Source organism: Neophocaena asiaeorientalis, unplaced genomic scaffold (assembly GCF_003031525.2).
Source record: "Neophocaena asiaeorientalis asiaeorientalis breed wild unplaced genomic scaffold, Neophocaena_asiaeorientalis_V1.1 scaffold342, whole genome shotgun sequence".
Classification (NCBI taxonomy): Eukaryota; Metazoa; Chordata; class Mammalia; order Artiodactyla; family Phocoenidae; genus Neophocaena; species Neophocaena asiaeorientalis.
Genome location: NW_020174037.1, coordinates 3,582,129 through 3,597,338, shown reverse-complemented (window position 1 = coordinate 3,597,338; position 15,210 = coordinate 3,582,129). Strand labels below are relative to the sequence as shown.

Here is a 15,210-nt window from a genome sequence, read left to right as displayed (position 1 = left end):
CCTGAGCCTCTAACATGCAGGAAAATGCAGCTGACTTCACCTGGGACACCAGAACAAAAAGACACCCAGCCCAAAGTTCCTCTTGGCCCACATGTCACAGGAACAACCTACAAAGAAAAAGACACAACTGTGACTTGAGGAGCAAGATGGAGCGTGGTGCCCAGGGTCTAAGTTCAGATGTGCCCATTGTAGACTGACGCTACTGCTTCTAACGCCTACCTCAGAACTACCTTTTGAAGTGGGTATTTTAACCGTCTGTATTTAACAGAATGAGGATGCCAGCTCAGCAATATTGAGTGGCCTGCCCATGCTACAGGAATTTTAATTCACTTTCCCTAAATCCAATCCGAGGTTGTTAGATGCTTCCAACTTTGGAAGACCTTTTCTATGAGGTCCATATCCCAGAGTACAATGTTTCAACAGGAACTAGGGCAGAAGTAAACGAAGCCCAGCCACTGGGAACCAGCTACGATGTTTTAGGACATTGATCTAAGCCTTAGATTATAGGCCTGGCTCTGCTGTTTACTAACTAGTGGCCTCAGACATGTTACCACAGTCCATGCAGTTCCCTAAGCCAGACCCCTCCCTCTCACTCACCCTCCACATGTAATCCATTTTACTGGTTCTGCCCTCTAAGTATCTTCAAATTTGTATACCTATTTCCGTCTTCACTGCTATCACTTTAGACCTGAACTATTGCAAGAACTCTTAAATGATCACTCCCTTCCATTCATCCTCTCCCAATCCATTTTCTCCACAGCAACCTAAGTCATAGCACATCAATCCTTGACTTAAAACCCTTCAACAGCTTCCATTTATCTTCGGATAAAACTAAATCTCCTATCATGGTCTAGGCCTCTGCAGACTCATCCTGACTCGCTTTCTGCCTTGCTTTCTAGGCTCCAGGCTCGCTGGTGTTTCTGTCTTTCAAACGCTCCACGCTCCCCTCCTCGCAGAAGCCTCCATATACTTTGGTCCTTCCCAGGGGTGTGCTTTTCACATCCTCGTTCACCCACTTAACTCATTCTTCAGATCCCAGTTCATTATCATTGCACTCGGCAGCCTTCCTCATTCCTCCTCCCCCCACTAAATCAGTCCCTCCTGTTATATGTTCTCATGGCTCCCCCTGCACTCACCACAGTTTGCAATTATACATCCTTTGGTGATTTTCTGTCTCACCCACTAGAGTGAGCTACATTAGGGTGGAGGCTATGTCTGTTTCTCCACCATCATCTTACTCCCAGCACCTCAGTTCAGAGCCTGGAATGTAGTAAAAACAGTAAGAGTGATGCTGATGCTAGTGGCTATGTTGCTGAGGCCCAGCATGTGTCTTGCTCCTAAGTATCAGTGCTTTACTCGAGTTAGTGCTCTTAAACCTTGAAAACCCTATGAATTTATAGGCACTCCACTGAGATCTTTTTTTTTTTTTTTTTGGCTCAACCTTTTAATAGAAAAAATTCACTGATGTACAAAAATGCGAAAGTGTGACAATGACAACATATGGAATTCTGTGATTGAAAGTCCCCTCGAGTGCACGCTGTCCTGCACATGCACCCGCCCACACGTACTCTGGTGTGGAAACATAAACTTAATGCAAACCAGGGCTACCAAGAAGCGCCAACATGTGTTCTCCATTCCACCAGCCACAGATCGATATCTACTCCAAACATTCAGGAACAAAAAGTACAGCGTCTTCCAGGAACAGCAAGGCAGATTTCTTACTCACAATGGACCAGCACAGATAAACCCAGCAAGAAGAGTACTGCACGCTGAAGTTTAGGATAGTCACTCATGAGGATGGTCACAGCCCCAGTGTAAGGAACAAAGCCCCTCGCGTCGTTCGTCTCTAGCCAATGTTGTCCTTGTTTATACAGGCCTCGGGCATCAACCACACTGTTACCTCCTTTGGTCAGAAACTTCCCAGGTCCATTTTGCTTTTCATGAATCTTCAAGACTCGGTGAACTATAGGAACCTCTCTTCCTTCTATCCTAAAAACAACAGTTTCTTCCACTCCTACGGGATGATCTTCAACTCGACTTGCTAGAAAGAGAAAACCTCCTCTACGAGCTGCCGCCGAGCACCACGGCAACTGGACTTTCCCTTCCAGTTATAACCGTTAACCCCTTCCGGGGCACTGGTGCCGAGGAGACAGTCTTTCCAAAATTTAGGACTTGATAATAGAGCTGCCGCTTGTTCATCCGCTGCACGTCGTCATCAAAAAATCGAGAAATACCATGGCGGGGCCGGCGAGGGGACACGGTCAGAAGACAGGGCGAGATGTGACCCGCGGGAGGAACGGCTGGCACACGGGCCAGGCTCACACTAGACAGGACCCTCCTCCACTGAGATCTTGATGAACGAATACGCTCATTTCTCTGCGCCTCGTTTTTCTTATTGACAAAACGGAGAAAGCAGTATGTGAGTGAATCACAACCGAAGTGGCAATACTTTATATTTCCTCTAATTATTTACAAATGAAAGAATTGAGCCTTTAAAAAATTTTCCATGGGTTTTGTTTTTTTTCCCATGGGTTTTAAAAACATATATGTGTGTGTAGGCCCATCATGCTTATACCCCTCACCTTATACAGTGTTTCTAATACATCTAATACAATGCTTCTCAACCTTTAAATAGAATTATTGCCACCACCCCCTCCCCCCGCCAAGAGCAAACATAAATTAAAATGTAAATTATCCCTAACGAGAGAAATTAATAAGATTTCTTTGGGTGGGGTGGAGCTTTGGAGGGCCACCCACCATTGTAATAGCTAAAGGTTTTTTTTATATCCAAAGAATTAATTTTTATCCCCTTGGTAGTAATATCACTGCTCCTTTCTTTGAGAATGAATGTTCTAAAAGAAAGAAAGGAAGGAAGGGAGAGAAGGAAGAAGAGGGGGGAGAAGAGGAGCGAACTGGGGCAGCTGCAGTGACCTCATGATGGAAGATGGAAGTTCAAAAAGCAGATGTAGCTGAGCCGTCAGCTTTCGGCACTGTGATCAGACCCCCTGTGCTCCTGCACGCTCCCCTCTGCCCCTCCTTGTGCGAATGCCCACTTCCTTCCGCGTTCCTCCCAATTCTCCCTTCTTAATGGCCACTCTGAAATGTGCCAGCCGAGGCTTGGTGTCGTGGGGATCTGAGTGCAAGCATCCAGGTGCAGCTGCTGTCCTCAAGGGAATACAACTTGGTGATGACGGCAGCCCATAGAGAGAAGAGTTGGGAAGAGTTAATGCCATTTGGGGGAATCAGGAAAGGCTTTAGAAAGTAAGATAGCCTTTGAGGTCGGGCTGGAGGGAGGGGCAGGGTTTTGATAGACAGTGATAGGAGGGGTGAGGGTGAGGAAGAGAACAATAAAGGCTTCAAGGGTAGAGGATACCGCCTGGGAGAAGACCAGGTGTAAGAAGTGTGGTATGATGGTGTGGCATGAAGGGAGGGAGTGGGAACTAAAACTAGAACTATTTTGGAGAATCTTGAATGACAGGCTTAGAAGTTTGCTAGGAACCATTGAAGGTGTCAGCGGTGGAATGACATCAGAAGATATACGCTTTAGAAACCTTAAGGTGGCAGCTGCATGGAAGATGAAGCAGAAGCAGAGAGAAGGAACCCAGTGAACAAGATTTTCCCATGGACCAGGCCAGGGTTTCTCAACCACAACACTTTTGACTTCGGGGGCTCAGTGTTGTAGGGGGCTGTCCTATACATTACAGGGTGTTTAGCAGCATCCCTGGCCTCTACTCACTAGATGCCAGTTGTGACAAACAAACGTCTCTGGACATTGCCAACTGTTCCCTGGGGGGCGGGGGGTGGTTGTGGCAAAATTGCCCATCTGAGAACCACTGATCTAAGCAAGGACCAATAAGGGACTGACCTGGGGCAGCCACAAAGGAAAAGGAGGGTGACAGCTAGGCAGCTGATGTTTCCAACTCTACAAACGTCATAATGAGGGCAAACGTGGAGTCCAAGGGAATTTTCATGTTTCAAGCATGAATGATTGGAAAAAGAGCAGTAAAATTTTTTGAGAAGGAACATTTTAGAAGGGGTGAATAAGGAATTTCCTTTTTACGTGTTTTGTTAGATGTTTCTGGTCACACATGGAGGTAGACATACCCTGTAGGTTATTAATAGGTGCACAGTCAAGTTCTCATGAACTAATGAATAAGCAAATCAATGGTATGTGTCAAAAGAGAGGTTGGAAGCTACAGATAGGACCATGTGAATGGAGGAAACCACTATAATAAAATTTCGAAAAACATTAGACAAGAACTGAGTTTAGAACTTTACATAATGTTTTCTGCAAGGGGCAGTAGCAAGGTATAAGCAAAGTTTCTTTTCCATGGTGTAACCCTAATGGTATACAGAACCATATAGAACAAACTGATATTCTTAGGAGTCTAGGAACTTGACTCAAAGCTCCCTCAAAACACCCAAGATTTCATTGCAGTTTCAGTTCCATCTTTAAAAATTCTTTTGAAAATATGTATTCCAGCCCATATTATGAGCTAGTTTGTTTTACCATGAGAATATTTTAAAATATTTACTTCCTCCCCATAATGTTTAGGTAGTGTATAGTGTGGATGGTCTAGCAGATTCCCCATGACTGCTAACAGTTTTACATGTGCTCTCATCCAGGGGTACCCATACCAAATTTGAGATACAGGAGGAGAGAAAGTGATACAAAATTGGGAGTGTGACAAATCCAAATGCAATTTCTTATCCTGCCACTTACTAGTTGTGTGACCTTAAGCAGGTATCTTGACCTCTCTGAGCCTTGGTTTCTCAACAGTAAAATGGGGCTACTTCTCCCAATCTCCATTGTAAAGGTCAAATGAGATAAAATGTATAAAGTGCATTGTAGATTTTTAATAGATAGCAGCTCGTTTATTATTTGGATGAGGAAGAAAGAAAGGGGGACGTATAGAGGCAGAGAAGTAGTGGTTGAGATACTAGGAATACAACTTTGGTATTTTAATATCCTGACACCTTAAGTTGCCATTCCCAGAGTGAAATGATTTTGAAACAATTATCAACTGGCTCAAAAAAGGTAAAAGCATGTGAGAAAAATCTTTGCAATTGGCATTTGAATTTCTTAATTATGGCCTGAGAAAGTGGTGTGAGGGGGACCTGCTGATGGTGTAGTCCAAGTAACTAGCAAGTGGAAAGCGAACAAGAGGTAGAATAAAACCTAGAACATTCTTCCCACACACATGATATGTGGTATGGGAGATCCGAGCCTGGAAAAAGTCATGAAAGTGAACTTACAACCGACCACCCAAAGCTTGGAAAGATCTCTAAGAAAAGAGCTAATGTCAGTAGAACCTGAATGGAAAATCCACACCTAGGACAGAATGTTAGTTGTGGTCATGTGCCTTGTATTTTTTAGAAACATTAGAAAATCATTCATTACAAATTCCTTCACAAACATACACACACACACACACACACACACACACACACCATGGTCTCTATAAGCATAAGCAAATGCTATGTTTAAACAAAATTGGACAAAACACAGTTTCTTTGTTATATTATGAATCTCCAAGACAAAAAAATACCCACCACATCCCACAGTTAGTACATAATGGAATTTTTTCTCCTTAAAATGACTCCTATAACTTGTGTTTCAAACACACTTTTTAAAAGTTCTGCCCTAAACAATCCTAGCCACAATCCTCTTAACATATTTAATCTACGTGACAGTCCTTCAATGTACTGGAATCCTCCAACATCATAGCTCACATCCTTTCCTAACGTGGCAAAATCAGTGGAGTCCCCAGGCTGGTAGAATATCTCTAAGTCTAAAAACATTTGCAGCTGTCTACAAGCGTGTTTTATGTAGATAAAGGTCACAATATACTGAAGCACAAAAACAACCAAGTCAATGACAGAGAGATTTTGCTACGATCACTGTATCAGTAGCAGCTATGATATTTTTAGACATTGTGATCAAGAGTTGAAATAGAGCTAATATCCAGTCTTCCAGGTGCTTAGCAGAAAAAATATATAATTTCTTTAAAACGAGCAAGGGATACTGGGAGCAAATCACCTTCAGCCATTTTTCCTCTAAACTCTCCGATGTTGTCCTCAGATGTTTTACCGTGAGGGCAATCGGGATGTAGATAATGGTCTGTGAAATCCTCAGGTGAGGAGAGGTAAGGGAGGTTTATGAAAAGACAACTGATGAGATATCAGTTGATACTGATATTTGCTTCTCGGATCATTTCCACGCATCAGCTGTAGAGAGAGATAATGGTAATTCCCATGCTTGCTTGTCTAAATACCAAAGGAACTCATCCCCTCTAACCAATTACAGGAATGACAGAATGATAATAATCCACCAAACACGTTAACACATTCTCCTGTGACCTCAGCATGTTTTTCAAACCTGTTGTGAAAGAACAGTGACAGGCAGGCAGGAGAAAAATGCATTGACCTCATTGTGTGCCTGGGCTGAGGCACAGGCACTACCAAGAAGATAGCAGCCTTTTCCTAACAAGGCCTGAAGCCACAGCAGTGTCTAAGAGGCTCTGTCCCCAGAGCCCTTGCAACATCTGGCTGGAGTCAGAGGGTGGGGCAGCTGAGCCTTTGCTAACCTGCCTGGTTGCTGGAGAAATGGCCCCAGACACGCCTTAGGCAAACATGCTTAGCTTGCCCCAAGCAGCCGCTCCTCCTCTCCTTCCACGTGTAGCGTCAGACACACCTTGCTCACCTGCAGGAGATAGGGGCCACGATGCCCTGCAGTCCCTCTGCATCTTCTGTCTGCACCACTGCAAGTACTTCCTAAAGAGTGTCTCTACTAATTCTTCCCCTTCTCCTGTCCACCCTTTGCGTGAAGGATGTGGCATTTGTGAAGCAAGTTTAGAATGTGTAATTCACTGGTTTAAAAGTCTCCACTTGCTCTCATTGGGTGGAAAACTCATTCTCCTGAACCCTCAATAGAAGAAACCTTGCATCCTGGTCCCCGCATCTCTCTCCAGTTTTACCTCCCATCCCTTCCCTGCTACTCGCAAGGTGCCAGCCACACTGAATTTCACAGTTTCTGAGACAAAGAGGCCCTTTCCCAACTCAGTGGCTTTGCACGAGCTGTTCTCTTTACCTTTCATGCTCCCACAACTTCTCCCTTGGGGGAATCCCCTTCTTCCTAAGATCCAAGCTCATATGTCATTTCCACAGTAAAGCCTTCACTGAATTTCCCTTCCTCCACCAAGGATGGAGGGAGTAATTCCCTGTGTTCCTATCACTTTCCACACAGCTCTATGAGGGAGGCAGTATAGCATAGTGACTAACAGGATGCACTCCAGAGTAGATTAACAGGCTCTACATATGCTCATTCTCTGACCTTGGACAAATTACCCAATCTATGCCTCAATTTCTTCGGCTGCAAAACAAAGGGAATAATAGTAAATACTACATAGGATTGCTATGAAGAGTAAACGCGTTAAGCTCTTAAAGCATTCAGAAGAGTACCCCATTCACAATAAGTGCTCAGTGAGTATTAGCTAGTATTATCGTGTCCACTAAAATTTTAATACTGTCGTCATCTGTTTAGGTGTCTCTCTCTCCCTGTCTAGAGAACAGGGTGGGGACTATTTCTTATTCATGCTTTTATTCTTCGTGCCTAACAGTTCTAGGTACTAGCCTCTCAAATGTTTATTGAATAAGTTGATCCTTTTCTAGGCGGTAAAATACCCTCATGACTCCAGAGATTATAACTCAAGGAAGTTTCTTTCTTTCTTTCTTTCACTCTATGGAAAGAAAACATTATGTAAATCCATAAAACAATACCCTGAACAGAGATGCTTGAAGTTAATCTTACGAGTCCCTCTGTGAAGTAGGGGTCTAGAAGCCTGATGAGAGTCTTTTTTCTACTAGGGCTGTGTGTCTTTGGACAAGTCACCTTCATTCGTTTACTCAATATGTTCTTGCTGAATATCAATCAGATGCCAGGCACTATTCTAGGGGCTGGGGAGAAAGCACTGCACAAGATAGGCAAGGTTTCTATTCTCATAGACCTTGATTCGAGGGAGAAAGTGCATTCAACAATGAATAAGAGAAAGAAAAAAGAAGAGTTGGAGAGTTGTAAGTTCTATGATTGAAATGAAACAAGAAAACATGTTAGAAAGTGTCTGGGAAGGCTACAATTGAAAAGTAAGTCAAGGAGGGTTTTTCCGAAGGTCAACAATAACGTTTAGACTTGAGCTTGAGACTCAGGGGAAGGACATTCCAGATATAAGGGGCAACTACTGTGAGGGTTCAATGTGAAACTGAGCTTGGAGTGCTCCAGGTATCAGAGGAAAGCCTTCGTGCCTGGAACTTGGGAAGTGAGGATAAGAGTTGTACCATCTGAGGTCATTGAGGAAAGCAGGGACCCTATAGGCCAGAGGAAAGAACGAGGATTTTATACTAAGTGCAGCAGGTGGTTATTGACATGTATTGAGCAGGAGAGGAATATGGTTTGATTTACACTTTTAGAAAATTCTATTGTAGAGAGAATGGATTATGAAGGAAGGAGAGGCATGAGAAGAGGCAATGAGACTAGTTAAGAGGCTGTTCCATTAGTGTAGGTGAGAAACGAATAGCATACGTTCAGATGGCATCTGTGGAGAAGGATTTGATGAACCAGAATCCTGATACTGATCAACTGAATGTAGGAGCAAGAGACAGAGAAGAATCCAGGATGGCTACTAAGTTTTTGTCCAGAGTATTTGAGGCAATTCTGTTGGCCACACATTCCACAGCCAGGAATACTACTCTAGTCCATATACAAGGTGACATGGAAGGCTGCAGTTACTGGATAGGACAGATGGACAAGGTATACACTTGAGGTGAGAGGTTCAAGAGGTCTTCAAAATGTTAAGTTTGAGACGCCCAGCAGATGTCCAAGTGCAAAAGACAAAAAGTTGGATGTAAAATGCTTGAGTCCGGTGGGAGAGGTCTGGACTGCAGATATGCAAGTAGGCATCAGTGGCACTCAGACAGCATTTAAAGCAATGGGAGTAGGTGTGATCACCCAGGAAGCACACACAGTTGAAGAAGAGATATAGTCCCCGAGCAGAGCCCTGGAAAGAACAGCATTTGGAAACGAAGTATTGGAGGCCCACAAAAGAGACCAAGAGGTAGAAGCCAGTATCAAAGGGCAAATTCTAGAAGAGTATGTTGTCATGGAAGCCAAGAGAAGAAAGCGTTTCAAAATGGAGGGAGTGGTAAACTGGGTCAAATGCTGCCAAGAGGTCAGCTAGGAGGAGGATCGGATTTGGCAACACAGAAGTCTTTGGTGACCTTGAAGCGATCAGTTTCACTGTTCATCTCTTGGACCTAGTTTGTCTATGTCAAAAAAAAATGAAATTGTATTCAAGCCTTTTTTAAGCAGAACTACTCCTTTTCTTAAAATAAATCATTAAAAGGATCCCAAGATATGAAAGAGAACAAAATCAGAACTGTTGTAGGTGAAGCAGGGACTTCAAGAATTTATGTAGTCCCATCTCTGCCCTTGCAGCTGACACAAAGGCAGCTTTGGGGAACTTTAGGGCTCCTTGGAAAGAAGACCCAAAATTACTAGGCTGGAAGTTCTGTAAAGGGCTCTTTGGCCAAGAGACTCCAAGTGCAAAGGTATGAGTAGCTCTCAGTCTGGTGAGCAACAGGCTATCCACTTGTTAGGAACCTCCTTACATGGTCATGAAGAATATAACATCCCTGGATTATAGGTAGGAATGCTTAGGATCTTCCATAATCACAGTTTGAACCCAATTCCTTCCAGGGTAGGCCATTGGCTGCTTAGGGGCACACCCATTTGACTGGTTTGCCCAGATCCTGCCACTCGGCCACACCTCCAGAAAGCATCTAAAGCCCTTCCTTTGTTGCAAAATGATTCAGTGTCATTTCCATAAAATGTGGGGACCTGAGCATATGTTCACACACGCACTCTCTGTATTCTGGGAGTTTTAAAGGGAGACATCCTTTAAGGGAACAGGCCTGCCAGAATAAATTCTTGGTTGTCTTAAAGGAACCACCAAGCATAACATAGTCTGCACAGTCCATGTTCTCTCAAAAGTGAGCTATAGTGTTGCTCTGTTGGAAAGAATCGCAAAGAGGATGTTTAAGCATGGTTAATGGGAGTAGAGGAATATAAGATAATGTGAAGGGTCTTTACAAAGTATCCTAAACAAACTGACAGGATGAGATAAATTCTTAATTCACAGGGCGCCCACTTTGTGTCAGGTACTCTACTAGGCCTGGGAAAAGGGTGGGATAGATGCAAAAAGAGAATTTCTTGGGGATATACCTTTTGCTTATCTGGACTGAGTCATCTTCCTTCGATTAGTTCCAAGACAGCTTACGATCAGGCTGTTCATTAGAATTTCAGGGTTTTCGCACGCAGTGCATTCATTCAGATTGCCGAAATATGAGACCCAAAGAGCCTACATCACAATGGTTAAACAACATCTACCCCGACATCTACCTGCACAGACACTCAACAGTTTACAAAACTTTCTTATACATTATGAGGTAGAATATTCCTTTAACCTTTGGTTTGCATAGCCTTTATGTTTTCCTCTCATTTTCTCATGAAACTGTGTTGGCTGCTACCCTATTAGCCGTTTTAGGGTTGTTCTGTTGTGGTGGTTTGTTTCTCAGCTTGCCTCAAAAACAAAGGCCAGACATAAGAAAACATCATCGTGGGGTAGGTACAAGGGTGACTATTCCGGAAGTCTTTGCAAAATCGCTGATGCCCACCAACGACTGGCTGATGTTTAGCCTAAAGGAAAGCCAGGGCAGTCAGGGAAGCTTTTAATGGGGAAGCAATAGAGGTAAACAAATACTTTGATCTAAATAGCAAATGTCAAGGAATCTACATTGGGAAAGACCCTTGGAGTGTTAACTATCTGACCTTCTCACATCATCACCCACCCCGAGGAGCCCGAAACTTAAGCCAGACCATTTCCTCCAGGCTAGCCCATTAGCGTGGTCACATCCTCAGAGCAAGTGGAGCTGGGTGATCAAATCTGGGGAGGAGGAAACCCTACTGAACCTTCCTGGGAGCCTGAAGAGTGGGCAGAGGTGACAGGCTTATAAGTGTGATGCATTTGCTCCCTTTATCTTTGCTCTGAGCACACAGACAGCTCCCATCTGTGAGACACCTTCCTTACAATTTATACTTAATGGTTATAGAAATACTGTTATCTCACAACCACCCTACAGAGGGTGTATCTATTAATATTCTTGCTTTATAGAGGTGGCATGGAGAAGTCAAGTTATGTGAGCCAGGTCAGAGAGCACGTAACAGAACCTGGGTATTCACCTGTTTCTAAATCCTGTGGTCCTGACTGCCCCACCATCTGGGCATACATGAAGCAGGAGGAGGGCTAAGACCCGAACCCAGGTCTCTTTTCCTGAAGGACTGAAGCAATCGCCTGACATCCTTTTGCCGTGTGTTTAGATCTTGGGTTCATGCCTGGAGTTTTCATGTTTGAGTACCTCCCCCCTTTTCTTTCGTCTTTTACAGATTTTGTTGTGGAGATGTTCCTCTTGGAAAGTATCTTGTTTGGCAAGTTCCCATGGCCACTGGGGTTTCAACTTGAAGGGAGGCACTAGGAAAATATTTTTTGATGACTCTGGAATAGAAGGGAAAGTATACCATTCTGGCTGGATTCCACCCAGAAAACCCTCCCCAGGTTTTGCAGGAGCCAGGGCAAGGGGGCAGGAGTGGTGCATAGAGTCCCCTCGCTGGGGTGGAAGGTGAAATGCCATGTGTTCCTTTGAGGTTACCTCTGCTCACTTGTAGCCTGAGATGAATGGACCACAGATCCTAATGCAGTGGTGATTGAGATCACACCCAGATTTGCATCTTAATCCTTGGAGTTGAGCAAACATCCAAAGGCTCAGCAGGTTGGTTCAGATCATTATGATAATAATTAATAGCAGGCTTGTTTATGGAGCTTCCATCTCCAGAGCTTGTCATTGCCTTTACGCAGGAGACACTGTTGCATGAGGATAAAAACAACATTGAGAACTGAATGAGTTTCCCCCAATAAGTCAATCTCTCCCTAAGCTTTCATTCCAGCTGTCCTCCTGAACACCTCTGCAATGTAATCTCCTCTTTACTCCACTGATTCAAAAGCCATTTTGTCCATGTGAATGGATATAATGGGAACATTTCATAGACTAATGGATTGTCTAAATTTCAAATCCATATTATGTCAATGCTAACTGTATCTGCCTCTCCCTCTAGATCCAGAAAGCTCAGGAGATAAGACCATTTATGACTCATCATTTTATTTGTGACACTTAACCCAGTGTCCCAAACATAGTATTGATGCTCAAGTAAACGTTGGCTATATTGTTAAACTTATGATGTCATAGCTATGAGAGTTTTCTATCAGGCACAGCTCCTTTCCTTTACAGAGTAGGAAACTGAAGTCCAGAGAGTAGACATGAATTATCCAGGGTCACTGAGTTAGTAACTGGAGCAGACCTGAATCTAGAAACATTGTCACTTGACTAACCTCCCACTTCTCTTTCCATACTATATATATTAAAGCCCGGAAATGACAGGCCAATCTGAGATTGCAGCCTCTCAGAAAATCTGCTTTCAGAAAGGTCTGAACGATGTGACCCAGTGTAACCTTGTTGTCAAATCTCTAAGCCTCTCTGATAACCTCCCAAGGAAAAGCTCGACAGTACTGGTACATTCCTAGGATGGAATTATACTAGTCAGGTTTTTAAACTTGAATCAGAAGGAGCCAGAACTTATTCTCCTCATATTCCAACTCACTTTGAATTGAAATAGAGAAAAATCAAATGAAAGTTCATAGTTTTTTTAACATCGCCTAGGAATAGAAGTGGTTCTAAATAAGGACAGATATTAGCATTGCTTATGATGTTAGAAAGTAATGAAAGCACCAGTAATTATTGCCTTTGTTCACTTGGTAACAAAAGGAAAGTCTCAAGTGAAAAAAAAAAAAGATTTCTGGGCAATTATTTACTCATTCAAAGAGCTTAAAGAAATGAACTCTTATCCTTCCAATCTGATCAAACCCAAAACATCTCCAATTGTTCCTAACATCAAAGATGCAAAAGACTACCAAGTTTTACTTTGGAAGTCTCAAGCCTTGAAAACTAGTCAGATGGTCCACATCTCTGTCTCAAATCATTCGGCCTGTGCTGGGGGCTAATATCTTGGTCATTGACCTCAAGTTCAGAATGATTATTCATGTAGATGGACGGCTTTGTGCACAACGGTATACTTTCTCTCCAGCCTCTCTCTTGCAATCTAGCAAAGGAACAACATGGTGAGGCTAACTGGATGAAGAGAAGATCAGGCTCATCATGTATTTGGCCTTCTTAGACACAGAACCTCCTCAGCCAAGGATCCACAGCAGGTCTCCTTTCTAAACGTCACTGTGTATCAGTTAAGTCTTTAAAAAAAACCCAGGGCTTCCCTGGTGGCGCAGTGGTTGAGAGTCCGCCTGCCGATGCAGGGGACACGGGTTCGTGCCCCGGTCCGGGAAGATCCCACATGCCGCGGAGTGGCTGGGCCCGTGAGCCATGGCTGCTGAGCCTGCGTGTCCGGAGCCTGTGCCCCCTGGGTGGCCGGGGCCTGTGCTCCGCAACGGGAGAGGCCACAGCAGTGAGAGGCCCGCGTACTGCCAAAAAAAAAAAAACAAAACCAAAAAACAAAAACACAGAAGTCCTAAACTAAATGGGTTCAAATGTGTGCTGTCTTTGTTTTTAGAATCTTTTTTTTTTTTATTTTAGTGTCTTAGCCAAATTGAAGGATGATTCAAATGTTAATGAAAACAGGTGATTAAAAGCAGCACGGCACATTTATCAGCTAGTATGATTGATCACTCCACTTATTGTATGGGAAAACTTCCCTTGCTGCTAATGAACCCCAGATCAGACTTGGTTGTGAGATGAGGGTGTATCCCTGAGGGTACAAGGGTCATTTTCTGTATGTGTAAAAGGGTACACTTCATTTGGTCGCTGCCACACCCGGCAGGAGGACCTGTGTGCTTTGCGGGGCAAGGTGATTGTGTCTACGTGTGTGATGTGTGTCGGGGTTTGGGTTTGTGGAGTCTGCTTGATTGCCACCATATGTTTGTGTAGATTCCTCAAAATATAGCACTTGGTTCCTGACCCTCTTTCTGGGGGGAGGGGGTTGGATGGTACTAATATGACAGATGTCCTATTACTAGCTTCCGTCTCCTGGGCCTCGTCACAGCCTCTGTCCCAGCACTTGTGTTATATGTACATGTACGTGTACATATTATTTTTAAAAATCACAGTGAAGTATTTAAAATTTCTGAAATACCGTATGTAGTGCTCTTTCACTCGGTCACACCTTGGCTGTGCTATTCCCTCTGCTTGGGACACTGGACAGTCTCTCACACTCACTCATTTTTAGAATCAGCTGGGGTGGTACCTCCTCTTGAAGCCTTATCTGACTTCTTCAAGTTAGGTGGAGGCATTCCTTTTTCTGTTCTTCTTGAAAATTTTTTTAATTATTGCACTTTTACATTGTAGGTTAATCACCTGTTTATGAGCCTAACTTCCCAAACCAATGGTCAGCTCCTTGAAGACCCAGAGCATGTCTTATTTGTTTATCTCAGCATCCACAGTGCCCAGCACAGGACCTGGCATACTGTGAATCTCAACGTATATTGAATGAATGAGTGAATAGATGGTTTTGGGTGCAGGGCCGGGTCTAAGTGTGGCTACAGCCCCAAAAGGGGCTGTAAGGCAGTGTGGGATCTTGTTCAGCAACCCCTAAAGTATTAGGACTTCAGAGAGGAAACAGCTCCCTAAGGCAGGTGCGCTGGCTTGTATAACGTGTGATAGTTGAGTGGCTAATAGACCACGTAATTTGTCCACTTTCCCGGGGTGAAGTTTTCAGCTTGGGCTCACCGCAGTTCAGAAAGCTGAGTGCATGCTGTGCCTCCTTCAGTGGAGTTAAATTAAGCTTAATATCTTATGACTCAAGAGTTTGCACACCAAGGCTTGGTACTTAATAATGTAATTACACCTTTTGATTAGAACTACCTTTCATAAGCAAATCGATGCGATGATTTGACAAGCTTGAGGAGCTGTGTGTGGAGCTCGCCCTACGAGTTCCACAGGGAAGTATAATCATAGTAATTACTATTGAAGCGAGATCCCAGTTCTCGATTTACCAGGAGGTACGTGAGTAAGAATCACGCGCTGCATCCTTTCCTGTCT

General features: G+C 43.7%; 1 pseudogene; it reads right to left on the bottom strand.

Annotated features, from left to right (window-relative positions):
- Positions 1-1,718: 1,718 nt before the first annotated feature.
- LOC112405312 (signal peptidase complex catalytic subunit SEC11A pseudogene) lies at positions 1,719-2,208 on the bottom strand (annotated as a pseudogene).
- Between the last annotated feature and the right edge of the window lie 13,002 nt (positions 2,209-15,210).